Below are 11,358 nucleotides of genomic sequence, written 5' to 3'. Positions count from 1 at the left end.
AGCAGATGGATTTGGCTTTGAAGTCAGGAAAACCTGGATGCCAGTATTGACCTGATAGATGCTGGTTATGTGGCCATGGACAAGTTTCTTAACCACTTGGTTACTGAGGAAATTGTTTACAAACAGATTGCTGACTTCTCTTGGTGGAAAGAATGTTCGTAGCAGGAGTTCCCTACTGTAGAGTCCTACAGACTCTCCTTCATTCCCTACACTGATGGAATTATAAGTATGGATTAAAAATGTTCCTAGATGAACAATACTAAAGAATATAGTTATGGAAAGGCAGTATGGCTTCCAGAACAGAACCCGCTGATGTTCCATTTTCATTTTAATCCTAGAAGGAACTTTTAAAACCTTGAGCCAATGTATTTACTGAATTTCTCTTAGATGAACACTTCTATAGGCTGGCAACTTGACATTGATTTCTGTTAAAAATTTAAACCAAATTTAAAGGCAGTATTTGTAAGCAGTTCAGAAATAAAGATGTGAATAGTGAGGACCACTATACATTTATTAAGAACAGTTTTGGCAGGCTCAAATAAAATTTTTTTTCACAATAAGTGTGTGTGTGTGTGTGTGTGTGTGTGTGTGTGTATCAGAGTTAAGTGACTTGCTCAAGGTCACACAGTTAATAAGTGTCAAGTGTCTGAGGTCAGATTTGAACTCAGGAACTCCTGACTCTAGAGCCAGTGCTCTATCCACTCTGCCACCTAGCACCACCCCCCCCCCCGGCTCAAATTTTCATTCTTATATTTGAGAATCTTTTCTTGTATTTTATTATATATTTTGATTGCTAAACCTTTGACACTATTATTCTTCTTTGTATTTACCAAATGGTACTATCAGATAATTCAAAAAGAAATATTGTTTAAATTATGAAAAGATTAAAATCTTCTTTCTCAATGATTGTTATAACTTCTTTAAAAATTAATAATTAATTTAAAAATATGTGAAGACAGTTTGCTTCATCCTTCCTTCCCTCACTCTGCTCCCCTATCTTCTCCTCTACACATAAATTTCCACTAACTCTATCTCCTTTGTGGAAAATAGCTGTTTAACTCAGATTTGGGAACTGAAGCAATGTAATTGAAAAATCAGACAGAAAACTAATAAAAAGTGAGCCCAATATAAATTCAAATTCAACAAATATTTTCTGAGTACCTACCATACGAAAGATATACGAACATAATTTAATTATGATCTGATAAGTTATATTTGGAACAAGATGCAGATTATACTGCATAAAGTCCAAATAGAAAAAAGATCCCCTACTGACAGAAAGTTTATCCAAATTTTCCTCCTTGCAAATAATCTCATATCAAAGCTGGTCTCAGAGACAGAAAAAGCTGAGTTTAAGTCCTAACTCTGACAAACGCTGTCTATGGGACACTTGGCAAGCTACCTGGCCTTTTGGTGCTCTAGGAATCTCTCTAAGATAAGGGTTCTTAACATTTTATGTGTCATAGTCTTTTATGGCAGTCTAGTGAAGCCAAGGGATGCCTTCTCAGGAAAAAAAAATAGTTTTTAATACATAAAATACATAGGATCACAAACGAATTACAATATTATAATGAAATAAAAATGTACTTTTTCCTATTTGAAATAATGAAATCTAGGGTCTTCTAGGTGTTTATGAACCCAAAGTTAAGAACTTCTGCTCTAAGACCATAATTTGAAGAGATGGTGAAAACTTGCTTTGGTAGAGGAATTTCTTCATCTCATTCAAATAAGATAATTTGCACTAGAAAAATCAAGTGAATGAAGAGCACATATTCCCCAAATTACAACCCAGGCCTGAAGTATTAAAGCATATACATAATATGCAGTTGGATAGAGAGCACCTAAAAACATACATCTTGGACAATTTTACTGCCAATGGCACTGAGTTGGGCCCAGAACTTAACAGGAAATAGAGATCAGTCTGTATCACATATGGGAAAATGGGAAATGCAATTATCCTATACTGTGTGAATCTATGAATCATGTAACATCACATCAGAAGAATCATCAATGCTTCATATTTGGTACAAATGATTATTTTAGCTCTGATCTGACTTTAAAAGATGTTAAAATCTTTTCTCATATCAGTCTCTTGGTTTACCTTTTTTTACCCCACAAGAATTTGGAAGGCAAGTTGGTTTTCACAGCTCATTTGTCTAACATTTTCTCCTTTGAAATGTGTTTTTGTCGTGGTCTCTAAGTTGCTCTTTTTTATCAAGGGAATTAGTAAAAAGAAATGCAAAGAAAGGTGGCCTAGCTGTACCAGATCTTAACTGGTATTATAAATCAGCAATCATCAAAACTGGTTGGTACTGGCTAAGAAACAGAGTGGTGGATCAGTGGAATAGGTTGGGTACATAAGACACAGCAGTCAATGACTGTGGCACTCTACTATTTGATAAACCCAAAGACTCCAGTTTCTTGCATAAGAACTCACTATTTAACAAAAACTGATGGGAAAACTGGAAAAGAGTACAGCAGAAACTAGGCATAGACCAACATTTTATACCCTATACCAAGATAAACTCAAAATGGGTACATAATTTAGATATAAAGACTGATACTATAAGCAAACTAGGAGAACAATGAATAGTTCACCTGTTAGATCTATGGAGAACAGAAGAATTTATGACCAAACAAGAGATGGAGAACATTACAAAATGCAAAATGGATGATTTTGACTACATTAACTTGAAAAGTTTTTGCACAAACAAAGCCAATGCAACCAAGATTAGAAGGGAAGCAGAAAGCTGGAAAACAATTTTTACAGCTAGTATCTCTGATAAAGGTCTCATTTCTAAAATATGTAGAGATCTGAGTCAAATTTATAAGAATACAAGTCATTCTTAATTGATAAATAGGCAAAGGATATGAACAGGCAATTTTCAGAGGATGAAATTAAAGCTATCTATAGTCATAGGAAAAGAAATGCTCTAAATCACCATTGATTAGAGAAATGCAAATCAAAATGACTCTGAGATACCACATCATACCTATCAGATTGGCTAACATGACAAAATAGGAAAATGGTAAATGTTGGAGAAGATGTGGGAAAATTGGAACACTAATGCATTGCTGGCGGAGTTGTGAATTGATCCAACCATTCTTGAGAGCAATTTGGAAACTATGCCCAAAGGGCTATAAAATAGTGCATACCCTTTGACCCAACAATACCACTTCTAGGTTTGTATCCCAAAGAGATCATAAAAATGGGAAAAGGACCCATATGTGCAAAAAATATTTATAGCAGCCCTATTCATAGTGGCAAAATATTGGAAATTGAGGTGATTCCCATCAATTGGGGAATGGCGAACAAGCTGTGATATATGAATGTAATGGAATACTATTGTGCTATAAGAAATGATGAGCAAAAAAATAAAAAATTAAAAAAAGATTGGAAGAAAGAAATGATGAACAGGCAGACTTCAGAAAAATCTGGAAAGATTTACATGAACTGATGTAGAGCGAAATGAGCAGAACCAGGAGAACATCATTCACAGTAACAGTCACATTGTGTGATGACTGACCTTGACAGACTTAATCCTTCTCAGCAATACAAGGATCTAAGACAACTCCAAAAGATTAACGATGGAAAATGCTATCCACATCTCGAGAAAGAACTTTGGATGAATGCAGATAGAAGCATACTATTTGCTCTCCTTTTCTTTTTTTGTTTTGTTTTGTTTTTTTCTTTCTCATGCTTCCTCCCATTAGTTCTAACTCTTGTTTACATCATAACTAATGTGAAAATATGTTTAATATGAAAATGTATAAGTAGTGCTTCTATCAGATTGCACACTGTCTTGGGGAGGGGGGAGGACAGGGTAGGAGAGAAAATTCAAAACTCAAAATCTTATGGAAGTGAATGTTAAAAACTAAAAATTAATTAATTATTTTAAAAAGTTGTTCTTTTTTTTTTCTGATGTTATAAGTCATTATTAACATCTGCCTTTTAACGCTTAATGAAAACTAAAAAAATCCAAAATAGTATATACAGAACAGCAAAATCTATAGTTTCTAATCAATGGGCTCACAATCTAATTGGTTTTTTTGAGAATCAACTCAGGTAAAAGATATAAAAGTGCTTTGAAGAATATAAATTGATATGTGAATGTATGGTATTATTGCTGCTGTTGTAAATCTGGTTAAGAATTTACCTTTTTTTTTTGAGGCAATTAGGGTTAAGTGACTTGTCCAGGGTCACAAAGCTAGTAGGTGTCTGAGGCCAGATTTGAACTCAGGTGACCCTTACTCCAGGGCCAGTGGTCTCTCCACTGCACCACCTAGCTACCCATGTAGTAGAGGTCTTTTAGAAGTGGAAGGGTGCAGTAGACTAATTTTATATATTACACGAATAGTGGTCTTTATTTAACCATTGACAGCAAACATAAGCTATTGAATCCAGGCACACATTCACGCAATTCACCTGCCTGAGAGAGCCCCAGTAGCCCATCAGAATGCCACTGATGGCACTCCACACAAGGGCCTCCTATCCACAGCTATAAAGCAGGTAATTAGTCCCTCCCATCTTAGAAAAGATTATAAAAGTCATACAGAGAAATCCTTCACTGTTGGTTGCCCAAAATATAGTGCTTCCCTATATGGTAGAGAACAATGCAAAGCTACATCTGAGAGAGAAAAATGTCTTTTGGAGTTCCCATGACCTATAGATATCCACAATATGGCATCAGGTGGCTAACCCTGCTTCCTTGTATTCCATTTTTCCTAGGTCAGGGCCTTACCTCTGGTTAAAAGGAGCGGATCTGGTCCCTGGGAAAAGTAGAGACCTTGTTTGCCTGTCTGTCTTTAGGTAGGGATAGAGTTGAATCCTGAGATGATCAGAGTTAGTGGCAATCAATGACAGTTAATTTTAGTTTAGTTTGTAGACTCATGCCAGAGCATTTTGTGTGACTTCTTCTGTGCCCAACAGCAGATGACTTTAACTGGGGAAGATATAGTATCATTTCAATGATATAGCATTAACTAAATAATAGAGCTTTAAATGCAACACATTTATTTTAATAAAGACTGAGACATGCTCGGTTTGGGGATCACTAATTTAAAATTTGTAGGAACCTTAGAGATTACTCAGCACAACTGCCATAATTTTAAAGATAAGAAAATTAAGGTCCAGAGAGGCTAAGTTACTTGCCTAATTTTACAGAAGTCACCAATAACAGAGCTGTTTGAACTCAGCTCTTCTGACTCTAAATTTAGTGCCTTTCATTGTAATACTTTACCCTGTTTACTATATTATAACTCTCTACAAATAAATTCTTTTATATAAAAACATAAACCCCAAATCTACACATCCAAAGTACAAAGAGTTTACCAATTCTGTGGTTAATAACTAGCCTTTTGTTCTAATTTGATTATGAAGATATAGCCAAGCAGACCCTGAATAAATTATAAATGTTGAGAAAAATCTGGTTCTCTTGCCTAGAAACAAAAATACTTTGGAAGACTCAGGCCATGAAAATAATGACAAGAAGATATGTTTGCAGATGAACTCACAGTTTTCATTGCTATCTTTCACCCAAAATCATATTGATGTAATCATATCAATGACATGATGTTTGGAAAACTGTTATGATTATCTGATTAATCATGTCCCATTAGCTAAGTCTATAAAACTAACATGACATTTTAAAAAAATTGATTTTATTTATTTTCATGAAGATGTGCCTTCTCTCCCTCCCACTTTCCTCTCTCAGCCTCCTCACCAAAATAGAGGAAGTAATAAAAAAAAACCCCTGTTACAAAATGTATAGTTACAAACACTTTACAAACAAGTAAAACAAATTCCCATATTGGCCACATCCAAAAAAAGTCTTAATTTGCACTCTGAGTCCTTCACCTCTCCATCAAGATAACATGAACATTTTAAAGTTTAAATAAGAGGTAACTCCAGCAGAAATGAAAGATAGCATTTTTTTCTTTTCAATGCAACAAACACTTGTTTTTCTTATAAGGCACAAAGTGGCCAATGAGTGGGACAGAAATAGCATGTTGTAGGAGTCCAGAGAAGGGTGAACAATCTTGATGGTGATCTGGAGAAAGCACGGGATTTGGATTTCAAATCCTACTTCTGCTACTTATTAATTTTCTAACTTTAGGCAACTCCCTTTATCTCTCTGGACCTCAGTTTTGTTCTCTGTAAAAATGAGGGTAATAGGATGGAGAATTTCTAAGATCTTTTCAAGCCCTACATCCCATGATCCCAATGACTAGTTTCCTCAAAATTCTAGAATCCAGAGAATAAATAATTGTAACATGGTACACTAGTCTGAGATTTGGGGGGAGGGGAATATACTTTATCCAGTTAACATACCTTTATTTTTTCTCACTCCCTCTGTCTTTTCACACACACTGAGACCTGGTTCTATCCTGATGACACAGCTTCCCTGGTTACCCTTTCTAGAACTGGTTGTACTTTTACTCACATCCCCTGATTCACTGGTCAAAGTAGAGGAGTTGGATTACCGTATTTCATCACATAATTGTAGCACCCTGTTTTTTTCAGTCCACAAATTGGTTTGTAACCTTTCATTGCATAATTGTCATAAAGTATAATTCTGTTTGTCACACTGCGCAACAGGTAAACAAAGCAGCAATGCATTCACCAGTGGCGTATGGATACACATTTATCTCTTCCATATTGTGAGCCTAGAATTCTTAGCACACACGCTTTGTAAGTATTCAATTTTAATGTATATTCACAAGTATTTTATGCCTCCTAATCTTGCAACAAAGACAGTTTATAATAAACAATTTTTAAGTAAAACTGGCACAATTTAAAATATTCGCATAATGGTCATACCCCATTTTTTGCAAAAAAAAAAATTGGCATAAAATCTTCAATGATTATGCAGTGAAATACAGTATTCCCTTCTTCCCGTTGCCACTTCCAAACTCTCCCTCTACCACAATCAGTCACTAACCTCTCCTTCTTTGAGGATCATTCAATTCATATTTATATCATTTAATCAAGAATTAAATAGCTGTTATTTACACACCTTCATTCCTAGATTCTCCACTCCTCAGTGAATTCAGTGCCTGGTTCACAGTCTTTCTCTCTTCCCCAACTCTTACGCTAACACTAGTGGACTTCAAAACATATGTTGTTTGCCCTTTGTTTTCAAAGAGGATCAGTGACATCATGGGTGATGTCTTGACTTGCTTGTGAACTGGAGGCACAGCTGCACAAAGTCATCAGCCCCACTCTTCCAGAGTCATGGAAGTCCAATAGCAAGACAAAAGTCAAGATGACAAAAGGCAACAGCCTAGGATGCAGTGGATGATCTTCAATGTCTGATCAAGTTCTAAATGCTCAACACCACCTGCTTCAGCTGCCTTTGCGATCTGGAACAATTTGTTCCCATCTATCCATTCCAAGGGAAGTCTTCACATTCTTAGAAAAGACATCTACTAAATCACCAACAGGTTTGAGGCCTGTTGGTTACCCTTAATTCCTCAACCTACTCATTTCCTATGACCTACTCTCTACCTTACCAAAGCTACACCTAGAGATGATCATACTCTCGATTTTGCAATCACCCACAAGTGAACAGCATCTCCATGTTCATGAACATTGGAATTGTTCTATCTGATGGATATACTCTGTTGTTCTTTCATCTCTCCCTCTGCCTTGCAACTCCAAATCCTATTCTTCATCCTCACCACAACCTCCAATGGCTCAATTCTTTCCCAGGCCATTGCCTCTGCACTGGCTATACTCTCTTCTTTTCTCCAGCTTGACCCCTTAGTGAACCAATTCAACTTCACATGGTCTTCTCCTTTGGAGTCCCTCGCACGTCTAGCCTATCAAAGATCTTGTCCTTCTAAATCCCAGCCTCAGATTCTTACCATCCCATCATTTACTGCCCTCATTCTTATTCATGTTGTGAAATTGCTAAATTCATTAATTATTATTGAAAACTGAATCTAATCACTGGAATCAGTACTTAGGAATTAGTCATCTTAGCAGCAGGATCTATAGCAGGCCTGCACAACATATGGCCCAAAAGATTTCAGGTGGCTGGCAAAAAATGTAGAGGGCATGAAAGAAAGTAAAGATATAACTAGTGCTTTGTCCATGCCTGGCTTAACCAGCCTTCCACTAATCACTATTGTACTCATCATGTGATTTGGTGGGTGGGTTGCCACTGCTCCACTCTCTCCTGTTTGTCATGTGACCCATGGCATGATTATGCCAAATATAAGCCCACCCTACACCTTTAATCCACCTCTGCTATAGGCTAATCACAATCTTAATTTAGCATCACTGAATCTTATATAAACAACTGTATAAAAAATTGCTCTGTCTGCTCTAAGGGATTCCTGGTCACTGAGGGGTCATTGACCTCTATTACTGGCAGCTGTTAGCTTTGCCAATAAAAAGATTATACTCAGAAATTGTGTGCCTCAGTTTCTCTTCATCAAAGATTTTTATCACAACAATGTGCTACTGAATTAAGCTCAAGAAAATAATGAAACTGTACTGACAGGTTCACTACGAATTTATGTCACATAATCTCAACTGAGTCCTCACTGCATCAAGGCAATCCTTTTACATCTCACCTAACTTAATTTACTATTGCACTTGCCAGAGTGGCTTTTCTAAATGTTTTTATTCCTCCTCAAACCTCCCACAGTTTCCCCTCTCCCCATCCTCTAAGCTGAGAATCTTGCTTCATATTACCCTGAAAAAATTAAGGCCATTCACAGAGCTATCTCTTCTCCCATCCTTCTCATCTTACATCATTCAGAAGCCTTTTTCCACCATTTCTTTCACACTTTTCACATAATGAGGTGACCGTCCTTGCCAAGGCAAATCCCTCTACATGAACATATGATTGCACTCCATCCCATCTTCTCTATCAGAATGTCCCCAATATCATTTCTACTCTTTCATTTATCTCCAGTTGTTCCCTGTCTACTGCTGCTTCCCTACTTCTCATTCAAAAAACCATCACTTGAGCCACCCATCCTTCTATCATCCTACATCTCTCCTCCTTTTTGTAGCTAAACTCCTTGAGGAAGTCCTTCCACTTCCTTTCCTCTCACTCTTCCCTACACTCTTTGAACTCTGACTTCCAACTTTGTCATTCAACTGACATTGCTCTCTCCAAAGTTCCTAATGACCTCGTAACTGCCAAGTCTTATTCTCCTCCTTCTTGACTTCTCTGCAGCCTTTGATGCTATGGATTACTCTCTTCTCTCTAGGTTTTTGTGATAGTGCTTTCTCCTGGTTCTACCTATCTGGCCCCTATTCTGTCTCCGTTACTGAATCTTCATGTAGGTCTTGCCTTTTACACTTCCCTAATCTATTTCATCTAGGTCACACCCACTAACTAGAAATGTCCCTCAAGATTCTGTCCTGGGCCCTCTTCTTTTCTATCTCCATACTATTTTATTTGGTGATCTTAGCAGCTCCTGTCATTTCAATAATCATTTCCTTGAAGATGATTCTCATATCTACTTTTCTTTCTAGTGCTGACCTCTCTCCTAACTTCCAGTCTTTCACTTTAATCAATCAATATACACTTATTAAATACCTGCTATGTGCCAGGCACTATACTAAGTAGTGAGGATACAAAAAGAGGCAAAAGACAGCCCCTATCCTCAAGGAGCTTAAATCTAATGGGGAAGACAACATACAAATATATACAAAAATGAGCTATAGACACAATAAATAGGAAATAATTAAAAAAGGGAAGGCACCAGAATTAAGAAGAGTTGGGATTTTCATTGGGATAAAGGAAGTCGGGGAGCTCCGTAGTTGGAGTTAAGAAGGAAAACCATTCCAGGCATGGGGGACAGCCAGATACAGGGTTGAGAGATAATGAGCAATCCAGGATGACTCTGAGGTTATGAGTCTAGGGAATAGGGAGGATGGTGTTGCCCTCCATAGTAATAGGAAAATTAGGGGGCAGGGAAAAGTTTAGGGGGAAAGATAATGAATTCTGTTTTGGACATACTGAGTTTAAAAGGTCTACTGGACATCAAGCTCAAGATGTCTGAAGGGCAATTGAAGATGTAAGATTGGAGGTCAGCAGAGAGATTGGGACAGGAAAGGTACATTTAAGAATCATCAGCTTAGAGATATTAATTCAATTGATGGGAGATGACATCTCCAAGTGGAAACCCCAGAAACATGATCAAATTCAACATGATCAAAACTGAACTCATTTTTCCCCTCAAACTGTCTCCTCTCATTATTTTTTCCTTATTACTATAGAGAGTATCACGATCCCCACAAAGTCATCCAGTTTCACAACATAAGTGTCATCCTCCACTCTTCACTCTCACTCCACATATCAAATCAGTCGCCAAGTTCTATTGTTTCCACCTTCATAACACCTCTTGTATACACCTCGTTTTCTCCTCTGACGCTACCACCACCAACATCCTGGTGCAGGTCCTCATCACCCCATGCCTGTGCTATTATAATAGTCTTCTAATTGATCTCCTTGCCTCAAATCACTCACCACCTGAGTCAACACTCCACTTATCTATCCCTCTTTAAAATGAAGATCTAACCATATCACCCCCTATTTAATGAACTCCAGTGGCTCCCTATCACTTTCAGGATCAACCCTTACCTCTGGCTTTTAAAGTCCTTCCCAACTTGGCTCTTTTCTACCTTTGCAGTCTTCTCACACCTTACACCCCTGTACATACTCTTCAATCTAGTGATACATGCCTCCCTGCTGCTCCTTGCCCAAGATATCGCTGACCTTTAATGTTTTCACTGGTTGTCTCCCATCTCTGGAGCACTCTTACTCCTAATCTCTGCTTCCTAGGTTACTTTTGTTTCCTTTAAGCTCAACTAAAGTCTTACCTTCTGTAAGAGGGCATTCCTGGTTTTTATTAATCTTAATAATTCCTTTGAGAAACCCTCACCATTTATCCTGGATATATCTTGTTTGTACATAGTTATTTTCATGTTGTCTCCTTCATAAAACTGTGAGTTCCCTGAGATTAGGGACTTTTTTTAACCTTTCTTTGTACCTCCAATGCTAGATCATCACTTCACACATAGTAGGAGCTTCATGAATGGTAGTTAACTGAGTGACACATGCGTTCACAGCCACCACGATGTGTGCACAAAAGAATGTGAATGGGATGAATTCACCCATAAAATCCAACAATATGTTGTTTTTAAGAAACACAACTGAAACAGAGAAACACACAGAATTAAAATAAGGGGCTTTAGCAGAATCTATTATGTTTCAGCTGAAGTTAAAAAGGCAGGGGTAGCAATCATGATCACAGAAAAGGCAAAAATAGACCTAAACAAAAGAGATAAGCAGGGAAACTACATCTTTCTAAAAGGCACCATAGACAAAGAACTAA

Source organism: Trichosurus vulpecula, chromosome 4 (genome assembly GCF_011100635.1).
Source record: "Trichosurus vulpecula isolate mTriVul1 chromosome 4, mTriVul1.pri, whole genome shotgun sequence".
Classification (NCBI taxonomy): domain Eukaryota; kingdom Metazoa; phylum Chordata; class Mammalia; order Diprotodontia; family Phalangeridae; genus Trichosurus; species Trichosurus vulpecula.
This window is presented reverse-complemented; position numbering follows the sequence as displayed.